Raw genomic sequence first — 26,554 nt, 5'->3', positions numbered from 1 at the left:
ACTTCAGAAAGAAAGAAATTCTTAAAAATCATGACCAAGATATTTTTGGGGGGGGGGTGTAGACATATAAAAACCTCATATAAATTAACTTTTAGAGACTTACTTCAACTTTTCTGAATGAATGCCAGAAATGCAATTGGAGTATGGAGTCCATGCAGAAAAACTTACAACACAAAGTGGTATGTAATCCTTAATTTATCAGAAAAATTAAAGGCAACTCATTTTGCTTAAAAGCAGTAGATAGATTATTCAGAGAGAAAAATTGGGTTTATAGAAAAATGAAGTGTTCGGTAAGGACACAGAGTTTTGTTGTTTACCCTTGTCTTATAAATCAAGTCCTGAGTTTACCAAGCAATATTCCTCCCAGTTTACTTTTGGGTCTAAGTTCAGAACAGCTTGGGAACATTGTGATTGGTCAGGTGGCAGCTGGGAGGTAATTCAGTTTAAAACAAGTTGAAACTGGAAAGTCAATGTTTTCCCTCCACTAATCCATCTTTAGCTTATATTTGTAACAAACAGTGATTAAAATATATAGATAGGGGTTTTTTATATGACAGCAGAATGCATTACAATTCTTATTATACATATAGAGCACAACTTTTCATATCTTTGGTTGTATACATAGTATATTCACACCATTTGTGTCTTCATACCTGTACTTTGGATAATAATGATCACACATTCCACCATCATTAATAACCCCATGCATACCTAGGTTTTTTAAAGGGATATATTCTATTTCAAACAAATTTCTTTCTATTGGTACATGTTTTAACTGAGAGGTGACAAAGGCCATTTCTGGCAGAGTGATTTTTTTCCATCTTTCTGTCTTTATATTAGAAAGTATCAGATACAATTTCCTACAGATACAATGACGTAAGATTAGACTAAGTGGTAAATGTCTGTAGGACCTACTTTTTCATACTTTATAATCTCTTCAAACATTACCACAGTGTATACACTAATCCAATCAAGCTTTCTTCTAGCATGTTCTGAGAATCGTGTTTGAGTTTGGGCAGGTTTTGACTACTGGCAGAGGCAGAAGAGAGTGTCAGGGTTTATGATGCTGCTGAGCTGTGGCAGAGTTCCTGTCACCATCAAAGGGTAGTCTTTATATTCGAAGAATAAAAGATAATTTGTAAACATGGAGGGACTTGTATAATAAATTAAAGTGGCTGTCTCTAAATTTAATGAAACTTAGGATTTGTCTTTCTTTAAGCTAGAACTAAATGCCATTATCCCTGTGAGAAAGTGGTGAGTGTGGCAAGAACTAAGAAAGACATAGGCATTATTTTCTTTTTATTCTAAAGAAAATGTTAAAAGGTTTGACAGAGGTCTCTTTAAGTCAACACTCTCCACTGATTGATGGTTGCTTTGCGGATTCTGAGTGAAAAGACAGACATTCTTTCACTGTGATAAGAGTGGCTGATGTTGGAAGGTCAGTCTCTCTACATTATAAGAGAGACACATTTGAAAAGGTTTACCACTGGAGTGGTGGACTACAGATGAACACTGCATTTCTTACTCTTGTAGTTGCAGTTAGCTTTAATTAGAGGTGCAAAGCCGACAACCAGGAGCTACATGGAGGAACCAGGCAGGGGATTAGTGGTCTGTGCCCACCCGCTGCAGCTCCAGGGCTTCCATAATGTGACTGGGGTAGCCCGCATCTTCGCAAGGAGGAGTCTTGTCCTGCAGAAGTCACTCATGCCTCATTAGCATCACGTGGCCTTTGTTTTCTAGCTGGAAGGGTTTGAAAGGCCCACCTCAGTCCCACTCCTCTTTTCAGAAGGGCGACCCACATTATGCACCTGTAACATTCCAGGCGGTTGGTAATTGGGCAGGGTGCCAGCTATCTGCTGAAATACCCGAGCTTGCGCTCTGCTCACTAATGAGGTTTGAGAGAACAGTTCATTGGTGTACTTTACCGCTTGATCCAGTTGACTGGGGTGCTCTGGGAAACCGGTCTCACACCCCACCCTGTCCTCCCTAGGTTGAAATATGGCATTTATATGATTGTTAATGTTGGAATAAGCAACATTTGAAATAAGCAACATTTTCAATAGGAAAGAAGACTTTGTAATGCCTTATTAAATATATATACTTAAATATATATATATATACTTATATATATATTTATAATTAAATATATATATATACTTAAGACCTTAAGTATATATATTTTTAATTGAAACCCCTGTTGATTCTGTTTTCATATACACAGTGGAACTTGACTAAAGTAATTGTTTTTTTCCCATTAGGAAAAATCAGATACATGTCAGATTATTTTGAATTATTTCAGGCTATGGGAAAGAAGAAAGAGGGACCTTGTCTTTTTTGTAAACATTGTATTCCCTGTACCTAAACATGGGGCAGGTGTTTGGTAAACAATTGTTGAATGGATTTTCTTACTATGAACACAGATTCTCATCTCTAGAGTTCAAGCCTATCCTTCAAGTTGACATTTTTATTTAAGGCACTAGTTCTCAAAATGTGGTCCCTTGATCAGAAGGAGCATCACCTGGGAACTTGTTAGGATTGTAAATTCCAGGGTTTTACCCCAAATCTACTGAATCAGAAATTGAGTATAGGGCCCAGAAATCTGTTTGAATAAGCCCAACCGGTGATTTTGATTTTTACTAACATTTAATAACCATTGGTTTTAGACATGAGAAGTAGGATTTTTGAAAGTATTTTTAATTGGCAAATAGTAATATAGTTCATAGTTATGGGGAACAGTATGATATTTTAGTACATTTATGGAGTAAACATAAATGATTAAGATAACTGGAATATCACCTCAGACATTTGTGTTCTTCAAAATGCTCACTACCAACTATTTCGAAGTAGCCAGTTGTCAACTGTAGTTACCTTATGGTGGTGTAGAACATTAGGATTCTTCCTCCTATCCAACTGCTACCCTGTACCCGTTAATCATCCTTTTTTTTTTTTTTTTTTAAAGAGAGAGAGAGATTTTTTTTAGTTTTCGGCGGACACAACATCTTTGTATGTGGTGCTGAGGATCGAACCCCGGCCACACGCATGCCAGGCGAGTGCGCAACCGCTTGAGCCACATCCCCAGCCCTGTTAATCATCCTTTCTCCATCTTTCCTTCTTTACCCAGGTTCTGATAACTACTCACAAGGTAGTACTATTTGTATGAGATCAACTTTTAGCTCTCACATTTGAGATTTAGTATTCCTGTTTCTATGCCTGATACATTTCCGCATCGTAATGCCTTCCAGTTACATCCATGTTGCTGCAAGTAACAGAATTTCATGCTTTTTTCTAGTTGAATAATATTCCATTGTGTCAGTATACCACATTTTCTTTATCCTTTCCTCTGTCAATGAACACCTAATTTGTTTCCATATTTTGGCTAATGTGAACAGTGATGCAATAAACATATTTTTTATTTGTTTGGGGTCCCGAAACTGACCCCAGAGGTACTTTACCACTGAGCTACATACCCAGTTCTTTTTGTTATTTTGACACAGGATCACACTGAGTTGCTGAATATCTCGCTAAGTTGCCAAGGCTGCCCTTGAACTTGTGATTCTCCTACTTCAGCCTCCCAAGTTCCTGGAAATACAGGGGAGCATCACTGTTCCTGGCTTGTAATAAATGAGTGCATATGTTTGAAAGAGTGCATATGTTTTTAATGGTGCTTTTTATTAGAGCAAAGCTGTTGACATTTGAACTTTGGGGATAGAGCGTACTGAAGCTCAAGTGGCATCCTCCAAAGCTCTTGTCAGAGCACTGATTGTCAGTTGTTTACCTTATTCACACTTTGTGCCCTCACTTGGAGCACGGTGGGGCCTTCCACCTCTCCTCAGCACTGAGAGACACAGAGCACTCCTTCCTGAGCTGATAGGTTGTTTGGCACAGTTGAGTTTAACAGTGATCTCGAGAGAGAGGCAATTATTTTCTGATCTGACCACCAAAAATGTTTTAAAAGACATTGAACTTTTCATTTCGTTTTCTTTGCTTTAAACAAAGCTGGAAAGTCCTACTTCATGTACTTTATATATATCTAGATAATGAGTAAGGAAGTATATTGGGACAACTACATGTCCCTTACTCCCTATCACTTTCTCCAGTGTGACTTTTTTTTTTTTGCCTTTGCCAAACTGTAAAGGATTAAAAACCTGTATATATTAGTAGCATAGTTAAATGTTTCATTTCTGATTAATCCTAAAAGAGAAAATTCTCCCCCTCCCCAAGACTTGTATACCACATTTTAAAAAATAATTAATTTTATCTCCCTGTAACAGCACCACAGTTTAGGAATATCTCACCATTGATTTTTTAAAAAATAGCTGAAAAAAGGAAATAAAAATACATACCTGGGTTTATATTATACATTGTTATAGCATCAATTTAAATTCTTAAGGAAAAATCAAGTATGAAAATAGAAAATAAAATTCCCATTACCAAGCTTTACCATTTCAAGAAATTGTACTTAGATGTTTATGGAACAGATTACTTCAGACCCTATCAGTTCTTGTAGAAAATGAAGACAACCATTTCCTCCCACCTTTATGTGATATCTTGATTTTTATTTGAGATGCAGGCTCAAGCTAAGCTAAAAATCCCATCTTAAGATGACAAACCCATGCAAGGGCAAGGGACTGGGAGCAGGGGACCCTCACACCATATTCTCTTATGACTTAATAACTTGTCTACAGTTGAAAAGAGGAGAAGTTGACTACATGCAGGTTTGTACATAAGACAAAAAAAAGTCATGTTCTGCATGCGAGCCTTAAAAAATATGGTTTAATGAGGCAAAATTAAACACAGTGTGTCTGGAGGAATGAGTCTAGTCACTGGGGAGGTGTTCTGGTTGAGGGCTGGTGTTACACCATGCACTGTCCCCCAGGTAATTCCCATCCCACCCTGGGTCTGCTGGTTATTAGCTTGGTAACCATGTTAGCTTTTCATCACTAAGAAAAGAACAAGAACAATTTAGAAAAGATTTGTTTTGGTTCCTGGTTTCAGAGGTCTTAGCCCATGGCCGACTGACTCCATTGCAGAAACACCATGGTGGATGGTAGGAGAGCATAGTGGAGGAAAAGTACTCGGCTCATAATAGCCAGGAAGCCGGGTGACGGGCCAGGGACTGATATAGTTCACACAGCCCAGTGACCTCTTTCCTCCAGCCCTACCTGTGACTAGTCAGCACCACTTCTAAGTAAGTCCATTTAAATTGTTAATCCATAAAATGAGTTAATCACCGAGCTCAGAGCCCTCATAATCCAAGGTGAACGGTCACCTCTGAACTTTGCCTAAACACATGAGGTTTTACAGGGTCAATCCACGTCTAAACGATAATAGTAATATAAGAAAAAGATGGTGTTCATCTGGGAGTCTTTGGCTGCAAGGAACAAAACTAGAGAAAAAATTTTCAGGGCCCTGAAGTACTCCTAAGAGTCTGTCATCCTCAGAAGAAAAAGAAAAAAAAACAAAAAACAAAAAACAAAACAACCCATACTCAAGAATAGAAAAGCACAAGGAAGCTGAAGGACTTGTCAGTTCCTGTTTCTCTCAGCTCCATTCTTGCCCAAAGACCAGCTCTTTTATGCTGTCCAGAGACAGACATCACAGATCCACTTATATCTAGCATCTGACTTGCAGCTCTCTGGCCCCAGTTTGAAAACTCCAGAGAAAAAGTGTCTTGCTCAGCCTGTGGCTGATGTCTTTGCTTGTTCTGGAGTCCATGGCTGGGCAAGGTGTGTGTTTGGTGGGAGACAGTAGAGGAGCCCACTTTTGACCCTGTGGCCCAGTCACAAGATCCCAAAGAGGAGAAAGGCTTGCAGAGAAGGCACAAAAGTATTCTACCTACACTCATCATTAGCCTGTTGCTGTGTGTTTATTCATTAACCCCACACTCTGGGGGAGTTAACATCTTTGGCTCCAGGAAAATCTGGATATTGGTCTTGAAAACCTCAAGCCAGACAGTGAATCAGAGGATTGTGGTTAATCTTCCCAGGTATCCCACCACTCCCTGAGTCTGGCTGTCAGAGCCTGGTGCCTCTAGAGATGCCTATCTTTGTCAGCACAGACCCTCTAAACAGCAGAGGCAACAAATGATCATGGAAGCTCTTGGTGAAATGCTTACATGGTACAAAATCCTTCTAAAGACACTCCACTCTGAGAGCACCCTTTATTCTAAATGCCATTCTGACCAACTGCTGGAAGCCAGCAACTGAACTAAGAAAGATATATAGGCTGTTAGGTTTAATGCTTTTCCCTCGTTAATTCATTCACCTACTCAGTTGTTGATTTTTAATGGGGACTGAATCTTAGTCCACAAATTAGGGGTGCAGAGAGTATTGCATTTTTCTAAGTTGACTTTTAATGTGGACTCTAACCTTCTAATTCTGTGGGATAGCACAAAGGATTTGTCTTAGTTGTTCCTGAGACACTTTTCCATACCATCCAGGCACTCTGGGTCCTCTGTTTATACTGGTTTGTGCCATTTCTGGGCAGGCCATGCTTGAGGCCAGGGAGGATGCCTTGTCACAGCAAGGAGTCCAGTCTCCTGCTATCTAGCCATTCTCTTGGGTCTCCTGCACATCTGGAGATGCAGCCAGAGAGCAGATGTGGCTTTGCTGCTCTGAGTTCTAGACTTTCTCTCTCCTAAGAATATCTTAGTTGGGGAATATTGTTCTCTTCTCAAACTCAATTCTCCTCAAGGAAGCCCTGAAGCAGAGAAGCCTACCTACATGAAAGAGGAAAATTCAGAGAGAGAAGCATTATTAAGAAAGCCACCTGCCTCAGAGTTAGTAGCTCTGCAAGTACCAGCTACAGTCAGGCATTGAGATATTTTTTTAATCCCTTCCACTCATGATCTGCTTTCTCTGTGGTCACTCAGCTGCTGTCTCCCAGGGCCAGATTTCCCCTGTAAGGCCACAGCTACACTTCTTCGGGGCCACTGATATGCAGGGGGTGTGCCTGCATTTTGGTGACTTTCCAAAGACTATTTATTCCATAAGTGAAGGCTTCAAATTCCTAAGCATTTTCTATAAATTGGCAGTGAATTAATAAATATATGGGTAGAGGTTTTCTTTCCCCTCTTCTGGCAATGAGTAATTTAGTTTTGTTAGTAACCAAAGAAACCCAGCCCCCAGGCTCACCCACGCTCTGATCTTTTCCCCACAGCATCTTCAGTGACTAGGTTCTTTGAGTTCATCCAGTTTCAACTACTTGCTTCTTGCTTTTATTTCAGATGTTGCCTTTCCCACAGCACAACTAATATACTAAAATTGTATAAATACAAACTTTTTGAGAGGGAGATAAATAGGATTAAATGAAAGAGGCTCAGCAGGAGATGGCAAAGCCTGCACTCAACACTGACAATGTTTGGGCCACCATCGTGTTATGGAGGCTCTGCGAATGCCTCTTCATCTGGAATTTCAGTACAGGGTGTACATAAAATATTTATAGAGCACATGTGCTTTGCCTCTGACAAAAGCTTGGGTTCAGGTGAATGCCGTTACTATGGATGTTACTATGTCTAAGCTGCTGAAGTACCTCTAAGGGTACTTGGGAGAAAGGAAAGCATCTGTTATTGGGTTGAGCTTGTAGTGACTAATACAGTTGTCTTGGTTCCTAGCCAAAAATAGTTATTATCAGAATGATACTTAAAGATACATAATAGCTGGGCACAGTGGCACACACCTGTAACCCCAGCAATTTAGTGTGCTAAAGCAGGAGGATCACAAGTTCAGACCAGCCTTGGCAAATTATCAAGACCCTTAGCAACTCAGCGAGACCCTGTCATAAAAGAAAAAAGAAAAGGTGGGTAGATGTAGCTCAGTGGTAAAGCATCCTGGGTTCAATCCCCAGTAGTACCCTACCTCCCAATCATAAAGATACAGAAGGGTGTTCTTTAGAGAATCTTAAAAGGATGGACAAAGCAGAAGCTAGTACCTTGGTTTACTGCTGGTAGTGAAGTTGGAGTGGACTCTTTGATTATGTCTAAGGAGGGAAGAAATGCTCCTGCAAGCACAGCTGGGAATGAAGTGTTAAGAATACAGAGCTTCCCAGCTCCACACCCGACCTCCCCCTGCCCCCCAAAAAAGCTTATTTGTAAGGGTAAAAATTGCATTATCACTTTACTATATGGACACTTATTCCAGTTTATTTTGTAAAAGAGGAATGATAATGCCTGCCTCATGGGTTCCTCATAGGATTGGAAGAATAAGGCACCTTATTGCAGAGTAGCAGCAAGGTGTTTTTTGTTTGTTTGTTTGTTTTATAAGTTCCTTCCACTCCATGACTTTCCCTGCATTTTTCTTAGTCCTCTAAATAGATGAGTAAAATAATGATATTTCAGTTTTTGAGATAAAATAAGCTGGGAAAATGATTTGCAGCACATAGGGAAAAGTTTCTTAGCTTTTCCTTGCTATAACAAAATATCAGAAAAGCAACTTGAAGGGTTTATATTGGCTCATAGTTTCAGAGGTGTCGATCCACAGTCCCTTGGCTCCATTGCTGGTGGCTCATGATTAGGCAGAGCATCATGGCAGGGAGGGTGTGACCCAGCACAGCTGCTGCCCACAAGGTGGCCAAGAAGCAGAGAGCGAGCGAGCAAGGGGTCAGATATACCCTTCCAGGGCACGGCCCCAGTGACCCACTTCCTCCATCTAGGCTTCACCTCCTATCCCATCCCTTTCCAATAATGCCATCAAATTACAAATCTATCAGTGGATTAATTCACCATTGAGGTTAGAGTCCTCATGATCCATCACTCCCAACACCCCACATCTGAACATTGCCGCATGGGGACAAAGCCTTGACACACAAGCCTTTGGGGAACATTCTAGATCCAAACTGTAACAATATATTATCCTTACATAGGAAAATTACTTCTATGTCCTTATGATAAGGACTTTTTCTGGGACTAATAGTCTTATTAAAGTGAAAGCGGTTTTGCTCCTTGTAGTCAAAAGTTTGTAATGTACAATTTTCTCTCCATTATCAGGGTGCAAAGTTAACACCTTTGATATATTGAGAGATTATAAATTACTGTGATGAATACTTCAGTGGAGAACTAAACAAAAGTCATAAAAAGAAATGTAAAAGCATGAAGCGTTTGATCTCAAACAGAAGCTAATTAAAATGAATTTTTAAAAGATAATTGTTATATTAAGGACATTTTAATACAAACCACCAGTTATAGATTTGTATGACCTTGAATGAATTTATTTTTTCTGAGTATTTGCTTATTAACTTAGAAAAACAATAGGATATATTAAAATTCTTGCATGCTTTACAAAAGAAATAAATTTTTAAAAATACTATCTAAGAGTGGAGGAGTGGGTATTTTCATATGTCAGGGGGTTATATATCCTGTAGGGTAAGTGATGATATAGATCCTTGGATTTCCTGTACAGTGACCTGTGACTTTGCCCTAGGCAAATACTTAATGATATTTTGAAGAATATCCATGTCAGCTTTCATAAATAAACAATTGGAAGGGTTTATTAAAACGAATTGCTGTGCAGCCATTAAAAATGAACATATAGGGGCTGGGGATGTGGCTCAAGCGGTAGCGCGCTCGCCTGGCATGCATGCGGCCCGGGTTCGATCCTCAGCACCACATACCAACAAAGATGTTGTGTCCGCCGAGAACTAAAAAATAAATATTAAAAAAAATTCTCTCTCTCTCTCTCTCTCTCTCTCTCCTCTCTCTCTCTCTCTCCTCTCTCTCTCTAAAAAAAATGAACATATAGAAGCGTACTGAATGAACAGTATTAAATTCTATCAGAATGGGAGAAACTGATTACAAATAATGCTAGATTGTTCACTTTTAATAAAATATCTGTGCTTGCATGTTTGTGTACTATATTTATGAATGTGCCATGCATGCAAAGTGAAAGGTTAAACAAAATGCTAACAGTGCTTATGATTTTTACTTTTTCCCTTATTTGATTTTTTTTTTCCTAGAGTTAAAGAACAAGTACTGGTTTGAAGGGAAAAAGTCACCTTTTATTAATTCAATACAAATTATATGTTACCTACATATTATAAAACAGTGCCTGACTTTAACCTGTATTTTTGCTCTGTTGATCTGACAGATTTTAGTATCCATTTTCTTTCATCTGCTAAGCAAGTAACTGTCATTTTCCAAAAGCAGCAGAAGAATATACTATGGCTTTTCAGATTTGATAGCATATAGCTGTTAAATAGTTCCCTGAGAGTTTTAGGAGACCAAATCCAGGTGCATGAGGGTGGTATTGGGAGAAAACGGCTGCAAAGAGTTTGCAGCCCTCTCTTCCATAGTTGAACACTGTGTGTGTGGAGGTGGTGGGGGGGCAGGGGTGAAGAGCAAACTTACAGGTGCTTATTGGGCTAAGTCAGGTAGATTCAGGATAAGAACATAAACCTTGTGGCTCGCTAATCAGAGTTCTACTTGTTTCCATATGCCTCAGTCTCCTGCAGTGGGTGTCCTGTGTTGGCCATTTTGAAAATTGTCCTCAGGGGTCACAAGTAACTTATTAACTGAGGCCAATGGTTGTCAGTCCCCATCTGTAGTATTTGATTTATTACTTAACTTATGTCAAGGTGAGTCTCTTGGTATTATAACCACTATTCCTCCTCCTCCTTGACCCTTTACTGTGGCTTCTACTCATTCCCCATCAGTACCATTATTTAGTCCTGGGGTTTCAACCATTATTACTGAGGTCAAAGTCTAGTAATCGTCTTTCCCCATGGTAGGTCATCCTTTTGGCTGCTGAGATTTGGTCATAAAGTTGTATTTGAAATTGGAACATATTTGCTTTGGTTCAAAATCTGACAGGCATTGGACAATACTTAGAACTTGTCTCCAGGCTCCATGAGGAGGTTCTCAGATTATCTGTGAAGGGTCTATCCATTGATGATGGAACCAGATCTTTCTGTGATTCTCTCTACACAAATAGAAGTGATGGTATTATTAAAAGAATCTATAAGAAAATATTTTAACTGGTAAATAAAACATAGAAATCGATGGGGCAATGTGAAGTTTCAAAACATGTATACATTGTGTAATGTTTGAATCAGGTTAACTATATCTGTCTTCTCAAGCTTTTATCATTTCTTCATTGTGGAAACTTTAAAAAATCTTTTCTGATAAAAGTCTAAGGCACAATGGCGTGTCGGTTGCAAGAGGCATCGGCAGAGCTGATCCAGAGAATAAAATTGTTTTGTTAAAAACATGAATAACGTTCACTCGGAAGTGAGAAGCTGAACTTAAAAAATAATCAGAGCAGGCTTTCCAGAGGGACAGCTATGCTCAACACACATGAAACATTGGACAGTACTGCTTAGGAGGTGCCTGAGGATTACATCGTGTGGATGGTGGGCATTGCTGGGCTCATGATCCTTGACAAAAGGGATATAAAGTGTGTCTTGAGGGGAATGACAGGATTGTGAAGGAGCTGAAAGTCAGCAGAGGAGTTTATATTTGATAGAAGAGAAAGTCATATCAAAGATGTGGATATAAGAGGACATTGAGCGCTAGGGCTGTAGCTCTGCTTGTGTAGCACGAGTGAGGCACTGGGTTCAATCCTTAGCACCAAATAAAAATAAAGGCATTCTGTCCATCTACAACTACAAAAAACCAAAAACCAAACACATTGAGTCTGGAAGTTATAAGGCCAGAGAACTTTAGAGTTGGTGGGATTCTTTTTCTATCCGTGCATTATAGTTCTCCATAATATTGGGTTTCGTTTTGACACAATCATACAAACACGGGATATAATTTGTTCCACTACAGTCCCTCGTACTTTTGTTTTCCTCTTTCCTGTTCCATTTCCCCTACTGGTCTTCATTTATTTGTAATTTTTGTAAATTAGTGCTTCATAGATACACAAACAAGTGAAATTCACCATGGTATATTATAGATGCTCAATGCATATTTTGGTCAGTTTCATTCCACAGTTCCTCTTTCCTGATCCCTCCTCCCTCCCCGTTAATACCCTTTCTCTGAGTCACTGATCTCCCTTCTATTTTCATGGATTCTCTCCCTCCTTCCCCCCTTATTTTGGTCCAGTTTCTGCATATGAAAAAAAAATTGACCCTTGACTCAGTCTGGCTTATTTCACTGAGCATGATGTGAATTGGTGGACTCCTGGCTGGGGGGACAGGAGTCACTAAGGTTGGTGAATATCTACTGTGAGATCTGTAGGGTACAAGGTCGTATCTTATTCTTACAGCAACCCTAGGGATAAATAATGTAATTTTATATGTAACAAAACTGGATTCTGAGTTGAGCAGACATAAATTCTGTAAGTTGTGCAAAAACGTCTGGAGCAGGATTCATGCCCAGGGGTATCTGACTTCAAAACACTAGAGGATGGAGAAAACTGAAATTGCTGAACCCAGAGGGTATAATGGGATGAAGGCAATTGCTTGCAAGGGAGAGTTGACAGGTCAAGGGCTCCTAAAATATTGTAATAGGTGGGGTATGGCAGACAATTTGGTTACAGAGGGGACACAGGTGTCAAGAACATTCCAGGAAAAGTGATGGGCTTGTCTTGGAATGGGAATGATCAAAAGAAATGACTTAAATAGTCTCAAGGTTTAAATCCCAGGGAACTGCCGCTTAGTGTTTATGATGGAGTGGTCTCGGTCTAAAATGATAGAAAAGTAAAAACCAGGTGGAACACACAGCTTGAGTTATGTGTATGTTAGTAAATACACAGAGGAAGAGAATGGTAACAGAAGTGAAGTGGAAGGTCTGTGAGGGATCAAGCCCTTTTCTTTAAAACTATGATGAGTCACAACAGTGAGCAACGAGCTTTTACCTAAAGCTACAAACTGGTGTTTGCATGATATCCTTGGTTCTCTTTTATCCTGACCTAGCAGAAGAGTGTTTTGATTTCTAAAATGCATAGTTGCCTCTAATAATTGATTTCCCCTTTCTTGTGGGTCTCGTGTCTAGAAAGGAGCACGACTCCATCACATTCCCCTCAGTAAGATTCTTTTTCTTTCCAGAATGATGGTCACCGTACTAGATGGACTGCTGATCTACTGAATAACTTTCATCTTCTGACCACACTAGGAAGTTGTGCATGGAGTTGAGAGATTTACTGCAGTCATTTCTGACCTTACATAATTAAGGTAAGATATATATATTTTACTCTATAACTATCATGAAGTTGTCATGTTAGTCTCTTTTAACTTTGCTCTTTTTAAAGACATGAATCCATTCTTTTCCCCTGCCTTTTATGTTCTAATAATCCATTCAGAGTGATCTTAATCTGCAGATGTGGAAGTGCAGAAAAGACTTTTATAGGATGAAATACGAGCAGACTGTTTGACTCTGAAGAATGAAGTGAAATGTATTACTCCTTAGATTAAATCAGTGAAAGGACTCCATTTCCATAAACACAATACTCATAGGCTGGATTATACTAGAAAAACTTAATAGATCTAAAGGAGTATTTATTAAAGCCACTTAGGAAATATGGAGATACTTAAACATTAATATATTGCTGACTTTATTGAAGTAAAGAAAATCTAAAAAACCACAGTGAGTTTAAAAGAGAATGATGTGCTATTCCAATTCCAGAGATAATTAGTGTTAAAATTTCACTGCATATTTTCCTAGATTTTGGAGTGTGGGTGTTAATTTACTAGATTTTTGCAAATGATTAACATCACTTTTTTTTTTTTCCCCTGTGCAAAAGCACTTGATGTACGTTAATTTATAAATTCTCTCAACCTGTGAGGTTGGTACTCTTATTTGCATTTTCATGTAAGAAAGTTGAGACTCAGAAATTCAATGACTTTTCCATGCTCACACAGCTGACAGACTCCCTCAGAACTTGATCTAGTCAGACACTAAAGCCCATACTAAGGGCTTTCCCACACTCTTCTTTTCCTAAATAAAATGCCTGATCCTTTTTCTACATCATTATTTTATATGACTGTATAATGTTCAGTCATATAGGTGGACAGTGGTTTCTCTATTGTTTTTTTGTTGGACATTTACACTGTTTCTCTTTATTTACTTGTAGAAACAAGGTTGCCGTGAGCATTCATATTACACATCCACTATTATTTTCCTAGGATACATTGCTACCTCTAACACATTGCCCTGTCAGCAAGAATCTAGCACCCAGGATTTGATGTACTCTACTAATTGTTTTCTCAGAAGGTCGCACCAGTGTATTTTCTTAGTGACGGTATACAGAAGTATCTCAGTGACATTTATTGTTAGCAATTTAAAAAATGATGTTGATTTTTTTTTTTTAAAGATCCCGAGTGTCCATGTTTGGGCCCGTACTAATTCCAGCCTCTAGGACTTTAGAGGCCATGACTTCCTCACTGGTCTCTCTCTCTCTCTTCCCATCTAGAGTCCATTTGTCCCTGTGGAATGATGGGTAAGGGTGTAGGCTTTAAAGTAGACACCTGGGTTCAAATCAGGGCTGTGCTGCTCTGCCTCATTTTCTTCATCATTAAGATGGAAACGGTAACAGTAAAACCTCTCGTAAATTGCTTGACTCTTGTACCTACTCAGTAATTGTTGGCTGTTTCTGTTGTCTTTCAAAGTCCATGCTCATATAATTAAAAAAAAAAACCCAAAGGTAATATTTGCATTGAGTGAAATATGATTATTACCAAATTAGTAACTCAGAAGAAACTAAGGTGCTGACTCTGCAGTATTGTAACTGTTACCGTGTGACCAGCCTGCAGAGGACAGATAACCATTTCTGCCTCACATGATGCACAGAGGTCAAGGAGTAGCTAGGATGTTAAAGAGCTTTATGGCTCCTGGTGCACTTTCTCACAAGTGATTTCATTTGATCCTTACAACATACCTTTGACGAAGGTGGAGCAGATGTTATTAACCTGGTTTTACAGAGGAGGAAATTGACTTGGAGAACTAAGTGGCTTGCTCATGGAAGGTCATGGAAACGGTGAATGGCAGAGCAGGCATGTACTGTTGGCTTTGTGACTGTGAGTCCTCCCTCATGATGCTTCACGTAATAATGATAAACTGAGGAGTGGTAGGTGGATATCCAGGGCTTGAGAATCAATGGATTAGAAGGAGCAGAGGGAAATGCCACCAGCAGCAGCGTTGGGACAAGGAAACTTGGTCATGTTAAAAGGGAGGAATCCAGTGGAGAGAGGGGGAAGAAGTCATAAAGACAGGGGAAAGATTGCAGGGAGACAGGACTTCAATGCCCTCAGGGGTAAGGGGAGGATCAAAGGAAGGGGGCTTAATTTTTTAAAAATTGACACACAAATGAATATATTTATGGGGTATAGTGACATTTCAAAAAATATATATATATATATAAAGTAAATATTTATATATAAATAAGTAAATATTTATCATTTCTTCATTTCCATTTTTTTTTTTTTTTTTGGTGCCAGGGATTGCACCCAGGCATGCTTAACCACTGAGTCACATCCCTAGTCCTTTTTTTATATTTTATTTTGAGACAGGGTCTCACTAAGTTACTTAGGGCCTCGTAAATTGCTGAGGCTGGCTTTGAACTTGGATCTTCCTGCCCCAGTTTCCTGAGTTGCTGGGATTACAGGTTTGTGCCACTGCTCCCAGCTCGTTTATCATTTCTTTGTTGGGAACACTCAAAATCCATTTTTGAGAGAAGAAGTATACTCTTCTAAGCCAACAGGAAAGGAAGAGATGAAGGATCTAGACTCAAACGCTCTGAAGTAGAAGGTGACGTTTCAAGGGTGAAAGCCTGATGGCCTGAATAAAACTCCTGAATAAAGAAAGTATTTGTGGGGAATAGCAGTGGTAGGTTTTGGGTGTTAGATTGGGAAAGGGGAACTCTTTGCAATATCTGTTGTGGGATGTGGGCCAGGAAAGGAGAAGCAGCTGTCAAAGGCCCCTGCTGGGAAGGAGGTAGGATCCACACAACTCTGGGGTCCCACTCTGCAGATTCTGTGAACAAGCAGTTTCACTTAGGGGTGTTGAGGGTGTGCTTGCTAGATGTTTCCAGTTTTAAGGATGTTTCTTCATGAGCTCAGCTCAAGAAAGGTATAGGATCAGTTTTAGGAAAGCAGAATTATCTAGTTGCCTATGGAATGAGAAGTGACATTATGCTGTAACACACTTGGTCTGTGTGTCTCTGTGCATTTGCATGCATGCTAGGGATTGAACACAGGGCTTTGTGTATGCCAGGCCAAGTGTCCTTCCACTGGGCTGCATCCCCAGCCCCACAAAAATCCTCTTGTTTCCAAACACCAAGGCAGCTGTCAGGCTGTGCACCTGTCCTGGGATAGGTTTTGCTCAGGAGTTAGGTACCATGGGAACAGGGCTTCATAATCAGTGGAGAAACGAAGAGTAATAGCTCTCAGTGTTTGTTTCTAAAAGCCTTTATTGAGGGCTGTGCTTTTTAGTCAGGTCAGCTAAATAAAAAGATGGTAGTGGTTTCCTGAGCAGTGAAATGAGGAGTTGAACTTGGTAAATGTTTTCCAAATCCCTTCTACCATTACATTTTCTGATTCAACTCCAGTGTACCCTTAGCCTCCTCTCCATAACTGTCTTTACTAGGTAGTTCAGTGTGCCTCTATTTTATGATGATCTAAATATATTTTGCTTAGAGACTTTGCTTATTATAGGCAAAGTATACCGATAGTAGAAAATTAAAGATAAATTGAGAAATAAAAAAGACCTATTAAAAATGAATAATTAGGGCTGGGGCTGTAGCTCAGTGGCAGAGTGCTTGCCTCACATGTGTGAGGCACTGGGTTTGATCCTCAGCACCACATAAAAACAAAAAAGGCATTCTGTCCATCTACAACTACAAAAAAAATTTTTTTAAAGAGTAATTATACCACCATCAAAACACCTCTGTTAACACCCTTCCAGAGATTTTTATACATGTGTATGCTTAAATAAGATTTTCAAATACAAAAAACACAATGTGCTTTTGTCAACTGATAAGTTATAAACCTATCAATATTAGTAGTTACTAGTGTATAATTATTAAAAGTTGTTGAAATTTTTATTTTAGGAATTTAGTGTATTTAACAAATTTCTCTTTGAATATGTGCATTAGTGCAAATCCTTTTAATTATTTATTTTTGAGGATATTAGTTTTTTTCTTATATAATCAAGAAAGAGGTTTTAATATAGATAACTTGGAAGTCTTAAATCAATTTACAGTCTTCCCAACAATATACAAGAGGTCTCTTTTTCCCATTCCCATTCCTTTCTTTACATTAGATGGTGGGATTAAAAATAAGAAATCCTTATGGAGTTTTCTGGACAGATGGACTCTTTTCATATGCCATTTATATTTCCTCTGCAGTGAATTTTCTACTCATGCCCTTTGCCAATTTCTCTGGAAGCCTGTTTTCTATTTTTGTTTCAAATTTACAAGAGTGTTTTTATGTAAAAAAATCTTTAAAAACATTATTATTAATTTTTGGCTTTGAATCGTGTATAGTGCTTTTGAGTGTCTATAAATTTTAAATTTCAGGCAGTCAAGTCTTTTCCTTTATGATGCCCATGTAGATTAACTAGGAAGCAAAAGCCCTTGGAACCTGCACCCTGCACAGTAGTCTTTTTGAGGTATGATTGCCTCTTGGCATACCCCTATATGGCATTCTCACCATGGCCTAAAGGCCCAGCATCATCCGGCCATGCCTGCTTCCAACTCTACCTCTTGTCACTCACCCTTGAACACCCTGCTGCAGTCCTCTGGCCCCCTCTCAGGTCAGGGAACACACCAACCTCTTTCCTGCCTTATGATTCTGTAGGTGCTCTTCTTTTGCTTGGAACATGTAAGTGCACGTGCACCCCACACTTGTGGGTACTCATACACATTTCTTGTAGCTAACTCCTTAGGCAGGAGTGAGGATCCAAGAGCATGCTTCTTGGGGTCACTTGCTTCCCAATTCACTAGCCCTGTGCCCTTGAGCAAATTTCTTTACCTTTTCTTCACCTTTAAAATTGGAATCATCATCATAATAGTACCTATCTCGGAATTTGTTGGGAGGATTAAGTAGGTTAATTCTTGGAGATCTCTTGGAAAACTACCCTGTGCACACAAGTGCATATCGGCACTTAGCTGTTGTCAGGTTCATCATCTCATAGGCTGTAGCATAAGTTTCCCCTCAGAGTGAATGTCCTCCTAGCCAACTCTAGTCATTCACTGTGGTATTCTCTATCATAATGTCTTTTCTCCTGCTTCCCCCTCCAGCCTGTAACTCCAGAGCAGTAGGGACCATGCTATGGTAAGGCATCCTGGGGCTTGGCACTGACAGAAGGAATGAACCAGTAGCACATCCCCTCCTAAGACTCCATGGCGGTTAATGATTTTGTTTCACATTTTTGAGCATTTCATCTGTATGAACTTTAGCTGGAGATAGGATTTGAGATAGGAATCAAAATTGCTTTTTCCCCCAAAATGAGTAGCCAATTGCAATTTTTGTTATTTCTTTTAAAAGACCCCCACTCAAATTACATCCTTGAGGATGGTGATTTTTATTTTTGTTTATTTTATTTGTTTTTCTCTCCCTGGGCAATCTTCTATGCAAAAAGTAAAAGGCAGAAGCTGTTCATAGACTTGAGTCAAACTCCTTATGAGCATGCTCCTCATGGTGCAGTGCCAGGAAAGATGATTCTGGGGTCCTCTGCCAGGGCCTGCCTTCCAAGAGGAAGGAAAACAATGTCACTCTGATTTAGGGGCTTGTGCCATTATTTCAATGTCCAGTGCTGCTAAACCTGATAGATATTTTAGAGTCTTGTTTTAGATAATTCTGTCTGCCATTTAAAAAATAAATCATTATATTGGGAAACTTTTGGGGCTGGGGATGTGGCTCAAGCGGTAATGTGCTTGCCTGGCATTCACAGGGCGCTGGGTTCGATCCTCAGGCCACATAAAATAAAATAAAGATGTTGTGTCCACCAAAAACTGAAAAAATAAATATTAAAAAAATTTTCTCTCTCCTCTTTCTCTCTCTTTAAGAGAAAAAAAAAAAAAAAAAAAGGGAAACTTTAACATTCCAATGACTAAAGGACTTTCCCTAAACTGCCTCTTGTCATTAGATGTGGGACAAATTGACTCAGCAGACCATGTGTTCTGGATTTTTGGTTTGGAAAATATTGCTCATGATTCTTTTTTGTCTTAACTCTTTTAAAATTAAGATTAATGACAAAAGTAATACAGGCCCATTGTCACATATTCAAACAGTAAAACAAGTATACAGGAAAAAGTACTCTAGTATCTTATCTTCTGACTGCTCGAACAACATTACCACTGCTGAGTTTATTGTGTATCCTTCCAGACCTCTTTTTCATGTTGATGGATATGTAGGACCTCCACACACACTCTTCTATCTCTATACTTGCCTGGTTTTTTGAGCAGTGTCATAAACCCACTTTCTTATACACATCAATGGGCTGTTTTGAAAACACTTGAAGCCTTTGTTTCTTGGCTGGCAGAAGTCACCATTTCATGTTTTCCCAGGGCTTTAAAACACCAAACCCCATTTAGTTTCTGCAACTCATTGGATATGGTCTTCCAGAAGGCTGGGGCTCAGGCACATTCTGGAATGTGGCATAATCTGATAACGATTTCTGTCTCACTGCAGAGGAAGAAGTGGGGACTTGGATGGGAAGCCAGCAAGTAGGAGAGGAGTGAATTCTTCTAAGTTCACGAGGGCAAACATTTATCTACAGTGTTCTCCCTGGATTATTACAAGTAGTTTGATTTCCCAGGAAATGGGATGGGAGATAGGGTGCTGTCAGGTTATAAAATTATCCATAACTCTGCTCCCTGTGATTTTCTTCTGTTTTCTCTTCTTCTGTTTTCTTGCCCCACAAGAAGAGAAGTTTGGGGTGGATGAGGATAGAGCATGAAGTGACTCCCTGGCTGTGCCCTTCACAGTGGCTTTAGAAAGTGTGCAGTTGACTGCCCTGGGCTCTGATCTATGGCACTGCAGCCCAGAAAACTATAAGGTTGGCTGTAAGTGGTGGGGGCTGTGGGCTTATGCAGAATTGCACTTGTTGGGTTTTTCACAGTGCCCATCTTATTACACTTGAGAGGCAAGTTTCATTGCATAAGGGGACAATTTACGGCAATGAGCTTATCTCCTTGTTTTAGCTCTTTATGTTTTTCTGCCTCTTAATAAAATGTGAAGTCACAAAGCAATTAAATAGTAGTGTAGTTTTCAGGCAGGAGGTGGAGAAAGGCTAACTAGGGGTAAAAGCTAACATGATTGACAGAGGCTGGTTGGAGATTTACATTGAGAATAACTCGTTCTTCAAAACTTTTTTCATTTTCTGGTGGAAATTATGGGGTAAATCATCGACCAGGAGGATGGATGATTAAAAATGTAGGAGTTATGATTTCTTTTTGACTTTGTAAGTCTCTAAATCCTCCACCTTAACATAGAGTTCTTGACTTCAATATGGGAACCAGCCCTTCTAAGGATTAAAATGAACTAGAAATACTCTGAAATCTTAAATTGTTAATAAGGTCAAGATTGTTTAATTTTTATTGTGAAATATCTTGAATTGATAAATGAGATAGAGAATTCGTATTTTTTTTATTCCCTAATTGCAGATCTACAACTATAGACATTTTTTTGAATGCTCAAAAATGTTGAATGGAAGTTTCTAGAATTTTTAAAAATAGCATTAATTTTCTTTTTGAGAAACTGGAGATTGAACCCAAGCTTAGTGCATGCCAGGAGAGTGATGTGTCTAGTAATTTTAAAATTTTAAAATGAGGAAAATTTTTAAAAAACTGAACATAAAAATCTGGAGAGTTCACATTCCCTGACCTTTCTCTTCCATTTTTCTGTGACATATAAATTAAATCCTTTTTGATTTAGCCACTTTGAATTATTGATGGCCTATTCCAATGAACAAAATTGAAAAAAAAAATGAAGACATAAAATGTTCACTTCATCCTTTCTTGTTACAGAAACATTTGGATTTTAAGTTGTTTTGAAAAGCTGCCCTCTGAAGTTGAAGTCCTTGTTTTGTAATGATCCCACTGAAATAACCAGAACAAACTATATGGTTCTAAGAATTAATTTACATGACTCAGAAGACAGAAGGCTAAAAGGAAATGCTTTTTGTGGTGTGATTTCTATGGGAAGGCCTAATGCCTTTGCAGGCACTCCCCAGCCCCAGATCCAACAAGCCAGTAGAACGACAATCCCAGGAATAAGCTGCAGCATTTGCAGCGTGATCCTGCAGCTCTTTAAGGTGTGCTTCTGTATAAGGTACACATGAGAAGAGTTAGGATAAGAGAATAGGGAAATGGTACTTCCAGAGCTTGATGAAAGGGTGACAAGAAGCTTTTGTAGCAAACCACTGAGTATTTCCTGAGTTCCCACCCACGGTCTGGTGCACAGGCTTTGGATGCAGCTAGGGTTCAGTTTCTTCACCTGCCAAGGACAGTACAAGAACTCCTTGAATATGCATCCCTGTAGATTAGGTGTGGACAGCCTGGGTTGACCAGGTCCCAGCCTTCTGACTAAGCTGAGCTAGGTGTTGTTCCTCAGGCAGTATCATTTTGCTGCTTTGGGGCCAGTGATGATTCACAATCTTTGGTTTTTGAGTGTCTCTCCTTTTCTCCTGCTAACAGTCCTTCATCCAGAGTGCCTGCAACTAGATGCAGAAGATGCTCATCCATCTGTTGCTCTACTACTGAACCAGCCCAATAAGGTGAAATTTATGTAACATAAAAACCATTTAAAAATTAAGTGGAACAGAACAGGAAGGAAGAACATGAGGAAAAGACTACAGTAAACAAAGACGAATGGGGGGAGAGAAACGGAGAGAGAAGGGAAAGCACATGGAAATAGTAGGAGACCTTCAATGATACATAGAATTATAAGAGGTTATGAGGGGCAAGGGGGAGGGAAAAAAAAGGGAGAGAATTGAACAACAGCAGAGGAGGTAGAGAGGGAAGATGGGAGGGGAGGGGAGGGGAGGGGGGATAGTAGGGGATAGGAAAGGTAGCAGAATACAACAGTCACTAATATGGCATTATGTAAAAATGTGAATATGTAACAGAAGTGATTCTGCAATCTGTATTTGGGGTGAAAATGGGAGTTCAAAACACAATTTGAGTCAAATGTATGAAAGATGATATATCATGAGCTATGTAATGCTTTAAATAATCAATTAAAAAAAATTAAAAATTAAGTGGCATATTCACAATATCATGCAGCTGCCACCTCTGAGTAGTTTCAAAGTATTTTCACCATGAAAGAAAACCCTGTGCTCATTAAGTAGTAACCCCATACCCTCCTCTCCCAGCCCCAGACAATCTTGAATCTGCTTTTATTTTCCATGAATTTGTCAATTTGGGATATCGTGTGTAAATGGTGTCTTATAACATGTGACCATTTATGTTGTGTGTTTTTAAGGTTTATGTTGTAGCATCAATCAACCTTTTTTTTTGGGGGGGCGTGGTTTGGATAGTATCCATTGTATAGATCTACCACAATTTGTTTATTCGTTAATTTTTTAAATGGACATCTGGGGTTTTTTCCTCAACTTTTGACTGTTCTGACTAACGAGTATTGGGCATTTTTGTCCTTATTTTTGATTGTTTTTAGTATAGATCTAGAGATGTGCAGGGTCCTATGATAATTCTGTTCAGCTGTAAAAAACTGACACACTCTTACATGGCAGCCAAATCAATTGCAATTGCTACATATCCTTGCCCAGACTTATTTTCCTTTTAAAAAAAAAAATCTTGCTATAAACAACTTTGTGACTATTTAGTAGTACTTCACTGTGATTTTGATTTGTATTTCCCTAGTGACTGATAATTATTTACCATCTTTTCAAGAGCTTATTGACCATTTGTATGTTTTCTTTGGAGAATTGTCTGTTCAAGTCCTTTGCCCATTTTTACATTGGATTGTTTGCCTCTTTATGGTTGAGTTGTAGTACTTATATTTTGGATACTGGCCTTTTAACAGGTGATTTGAAAATACTTTCTCCCATTTTTAAAGTTTTCTTTTTCACTTTTTTTGATGACTTGTGGTGCACAAAAAGTTTTTTATTTTGATGAAGTTCAAAAAAGTGATAAATTTTCTTTTATCGCTCATACTTTTTGGTGTTCATTGCCTAAAGATAATAAGATTTACCCCTCTGTTTCCTGCTAAGAGTTTTATTCTTTTATATTTAAGTTATTACTTTCAAGTTAATTTTTCATATTCTCTGGGGGATAGGTCCAACTTCAATCTTTTGCATGTGGATTTCAAGTTTTTCCAGCACCATTTGTTAAAGATATTATTTTCCCTCAATAAATGGCCTCTGCACCTTAATTTATAACCAATTGACAATATAAGGGAGACCATCTTTTCAAGAGCTTATTGACCATTTGTATGTTTTCTTTGGAGAACTGTCTGTTCAAGTCCTTTGCCCATTTTTACATTTTATTTTTGGACATTCCATTCTATTCCATGGTCCATTGTTCTGTTCTTATGCCAGTGCCTTGTTGTTTTGATCACTGCAGCTTTGTAGTAAGTTTTGATATTTGCAAGTGCAAAGACTCCAGTTTGCTCTTTTTATCCAGCATTGCTTTGATTATTTGGATTACTTGCAGTTCCATGTGAATTAACGATCAGTTTTGCTATTTCTGTGAAAAGGGCTGTTGGAATTTGGATAGGGAGTGCATTGAGTGTGCAGATGATATGGGATAGTGTTGCCTTCTTAACAATTTTAAGACTTCTGATTTATGAACATGAGATATTTTTCCATTGTTTAGGTCTTAATTTCTATCCACAATTTGTAATTTTCAGGAACAATTCTTTATTCTCCATGACATTTTTTCTTAGATATTTCATTCATAAAATATAAGTAGACTTGTTTTCTTGATTTTCTTTTCAGATTGTTCATGCCTAGTGGGTGAAAATACAGCTGCCTACAATTTTCACTTTATAAAAAATAATTGCTGTTTCTGGGAGTGTAGCTGAGTGGTAGACATGTATGCGGTCCTGGGGTTTGCCTACCGGAAACACATGCACATATACAAAATAATAATTTCTATTGGTTGTTTTAAAAAATAGGGTAAGAATTTTACTATTCCTCCAAACATTCTTTGGAATGACCCCTGTTAGGTTTGACATTACATCCTTCCCTACATTTTCTGTCTTTTTTTCAGCAATGCATCTAAACTTATTTCTCTTAAATGCTACAGAATATCCTATTGTTCCGAGGCACTATGCTTTTAAATTAACATTTAGTATTTTTAGTTTTTTCTACTATAAACAATAGAACAACTTATTCTTATACCAGTGTATACCTGTGTGAATGCCTTTAAGGTATTAAGAATACCTAAGGCAAAAAAGTGCACATATTGCCTTTCAGTTTTTTTCCAAGGGGTGGAGGGATAGCTTAGTGGTAGAGCATTTGCCTAGAATATGGGTTCAATCCCCAGCACCACATACACACACACACACCCACACAAACCCGAAACAATAACAAAAAAATTTTTTTCAGAATTTATGTTAAAATATATATCAGAAGATTAACCAGCTTAGCCATTTTTTCCACAAACAGTTCAGTGATGTTAAGTCCACACTATTGTGCAACCAATCTCAAAACTTTCATCTTCAAAAAAAAAAGTGCTACACTTCTTATCATTCCCCTCTCCCATGGGAGCCATTCTACTTTCTGTTCCTATGATTTTGACAACTTGAGGTACTCACATAACTAGAATCATACAATATTTATCTTTTTGTGACTGGCTTACTTAGCACAATGGCTTCATGGTTCATCCATGTTGTAACATGTCAGAATCTCATTCCTTTTTAAGGCTGAATAATAATAGTTCATGGTACCATGTATTACCTTTTGATGAACAGCAAGAGATTTTTTTTTCTCCTTGCCTTTTTAAAGTGCATGTTTACTTGTAGTCATATCTTAAGAGCATTACGTTGAGTCTTTAAGTGCTTGGAAAAAAGAAAGGTATGCTTAACTCCTTATTTCCATGCAGTGTGGTAACATATATAATGAGGTAGAATATATTCAATGAAATCCTTATGGGCATGTGGACAAGCTGTGGAAAAAGGGTGTTTTTAAATGCAGTGTTGGTCTAACTTCATATTGTTAGGTGAAGAAGCAACTGTCGGCACATATGTGCTTTTTGGGCTCCTTTTCCTTCTTGCCTTTCATACACCCCACACCACTTCTTCTTTCATTATCCCTCCACCCAATGCTGGCAGTCACTCTTAAATAGTTTTGGATTTTATGCCAACAAATTTTTTGCTTGTTGACAGATTCTGTGAGCACCAAGTGTTCCCTTCACTGGCACCATCTAAGAAAGACCAGATAGAGAATGTGTCCACATGTTTTGAAGATAGACTTTGTTTTGTTCAGGGCTAGCTGAAAAGTTCAGCTGCACTCAGGGTAGAGCACGCTCATTTCTCAGCAGGGTCACTGTGAGTCTCAATTCTTCCTATGGTTATCCATGGTTAACAAAGTTAAAATAAGAAAGATACTTTTTTGTACAGTGCCCAAGAAAAGAAAGCAAAATGGAAGTTACGGGCAAGAGTAACAGTACATGCTTTCTTTCTCCATCAGGTTTTCACATTTTTTTATTTTGAAAGACTGTTGGAGAAAAGTTTGAAAGTTAGTACAGAGTTCACAGGTATACCCACCCAGTTTCCCTATGTTAACATTTATATAACCATAGTACAATTACCAAAATCATGCTGTTTCTAGACGTCATACTAATTGAGCCTTACATCTGGTCTTTTGCTACCACTCCTCTACTGTTCCTGGATCCAGTCCACATTGCATTTAGGCCTTCCGACTCATTAAACCCTGACAATTTGTGTCAGTTTCTCAGTCATTTCTTCTCTTTCACGGTCTCTATACTTTTGAACAGTACTGGTTAGTTATTTTGTGGGATGGCTCTAGATTTAGGGTTGTCTGATGTTTCCTAATGTTGACTTTGGGGTTCGTGTTTTGATAAGAATACCACAAAGGTGGTGATGTGTCTTTTCCACAGCTTCGTAAAACGGGTTGCTAGATGTCCATTTTTGTTGGTAGTGGTGCTTTGTAACCTTGTCACTTGATTCAGATAGTGTCTCCTGGATTTCTTCTCATTAAAGTGACAATTATTCCCTATGTAATTAATTAATAACTTTGGAAAGATACTTTTTAATTTGTGCAAATATCCTATTTCTCCTCAAACTATCACCTATGGGATTTAGCATCCATTAGACTGTTATTCCCTACAATAATTATCACAATGCTGTTTGTCCAATAGTGATTTATATCTGCCTCATTCCTTATACGTTTATTAATTATAATTCTTCTGTAAGGAAGAGCTTTCCTTTTTTGTCTATCCATCATGCATTTACTTACATTGTTGCAAACTTGTAGGTAGTTATTTTATGCTATGAGTTTATAATCAATAGTATCATTTTCTTGCTCGATTGTTTCAGCTTTGGCCATTGGAAGCTCCTCCAGGTGCACTCTGAAGCCCTTCTGATGTGTTCCTACCCTTTTTCAAGCACATCCTTACTTCGAGGCCTTTCCAGATGTTCTAGCCTTGTATTTTCCTTGCCCTTAGCACCTACTACTTCTCCCAGGAGTCTTGGGCCCTTT

The 26,554-nt window shown here is 38.6% G+C and overlaps 1 protein-coding gene and 1 long non-coding RNA gene across 5 annotated transcripts in view; one reads left to right on the top strand and one right to left on the bottom strand.

Annotated features, from left to right (window-relative positions):
* KANK1 (KN motif and ankyrin repeat domains 1) overlaps positions 1-26,554 on the top strand; it is a 200,299-nt gene that overhangs the window by 59,132 nt on the left and 114,613 nt on the right. For all 4 annotated transcript variants that reach the window (XR_014020417.1, XM_081279442.1, XM_081279445.1 and 1 more), the window contains exon 2: positions 12,979-13,104. The gene's annotated coding sequence lies outside the window, so the exon portion shown is untranslated. The remainder of the gene's footprint in view (positions 1-12,978; positions 13,105-26,554) is intronic.
* Positions 1-26,554, bottom strand: part of LOC308641148 — a 438,634-nt gene that overhangs the window by 325,417 nt on the left and 86,663 nt on the right. The gene's annotated exons all lie outside the window — the stretch shown is intronic.

This window comes from Spermophilus citellus (genome assembly GCF_964194105.1).
Source record: "Spermophilus citellus genome assembly, chromosome: 2".
Classification (NCBI taxonomy): Eukaryota; Metazoa; Chordata; class Mammalia; order Rodentia; family Sciuridae; genus Spermophilus; species Spermophilus citellus.
Note: the sequence above shows the minus strand (reverse complement) of the source record. Positions and strands in the feature narration are given on the sequence as shown.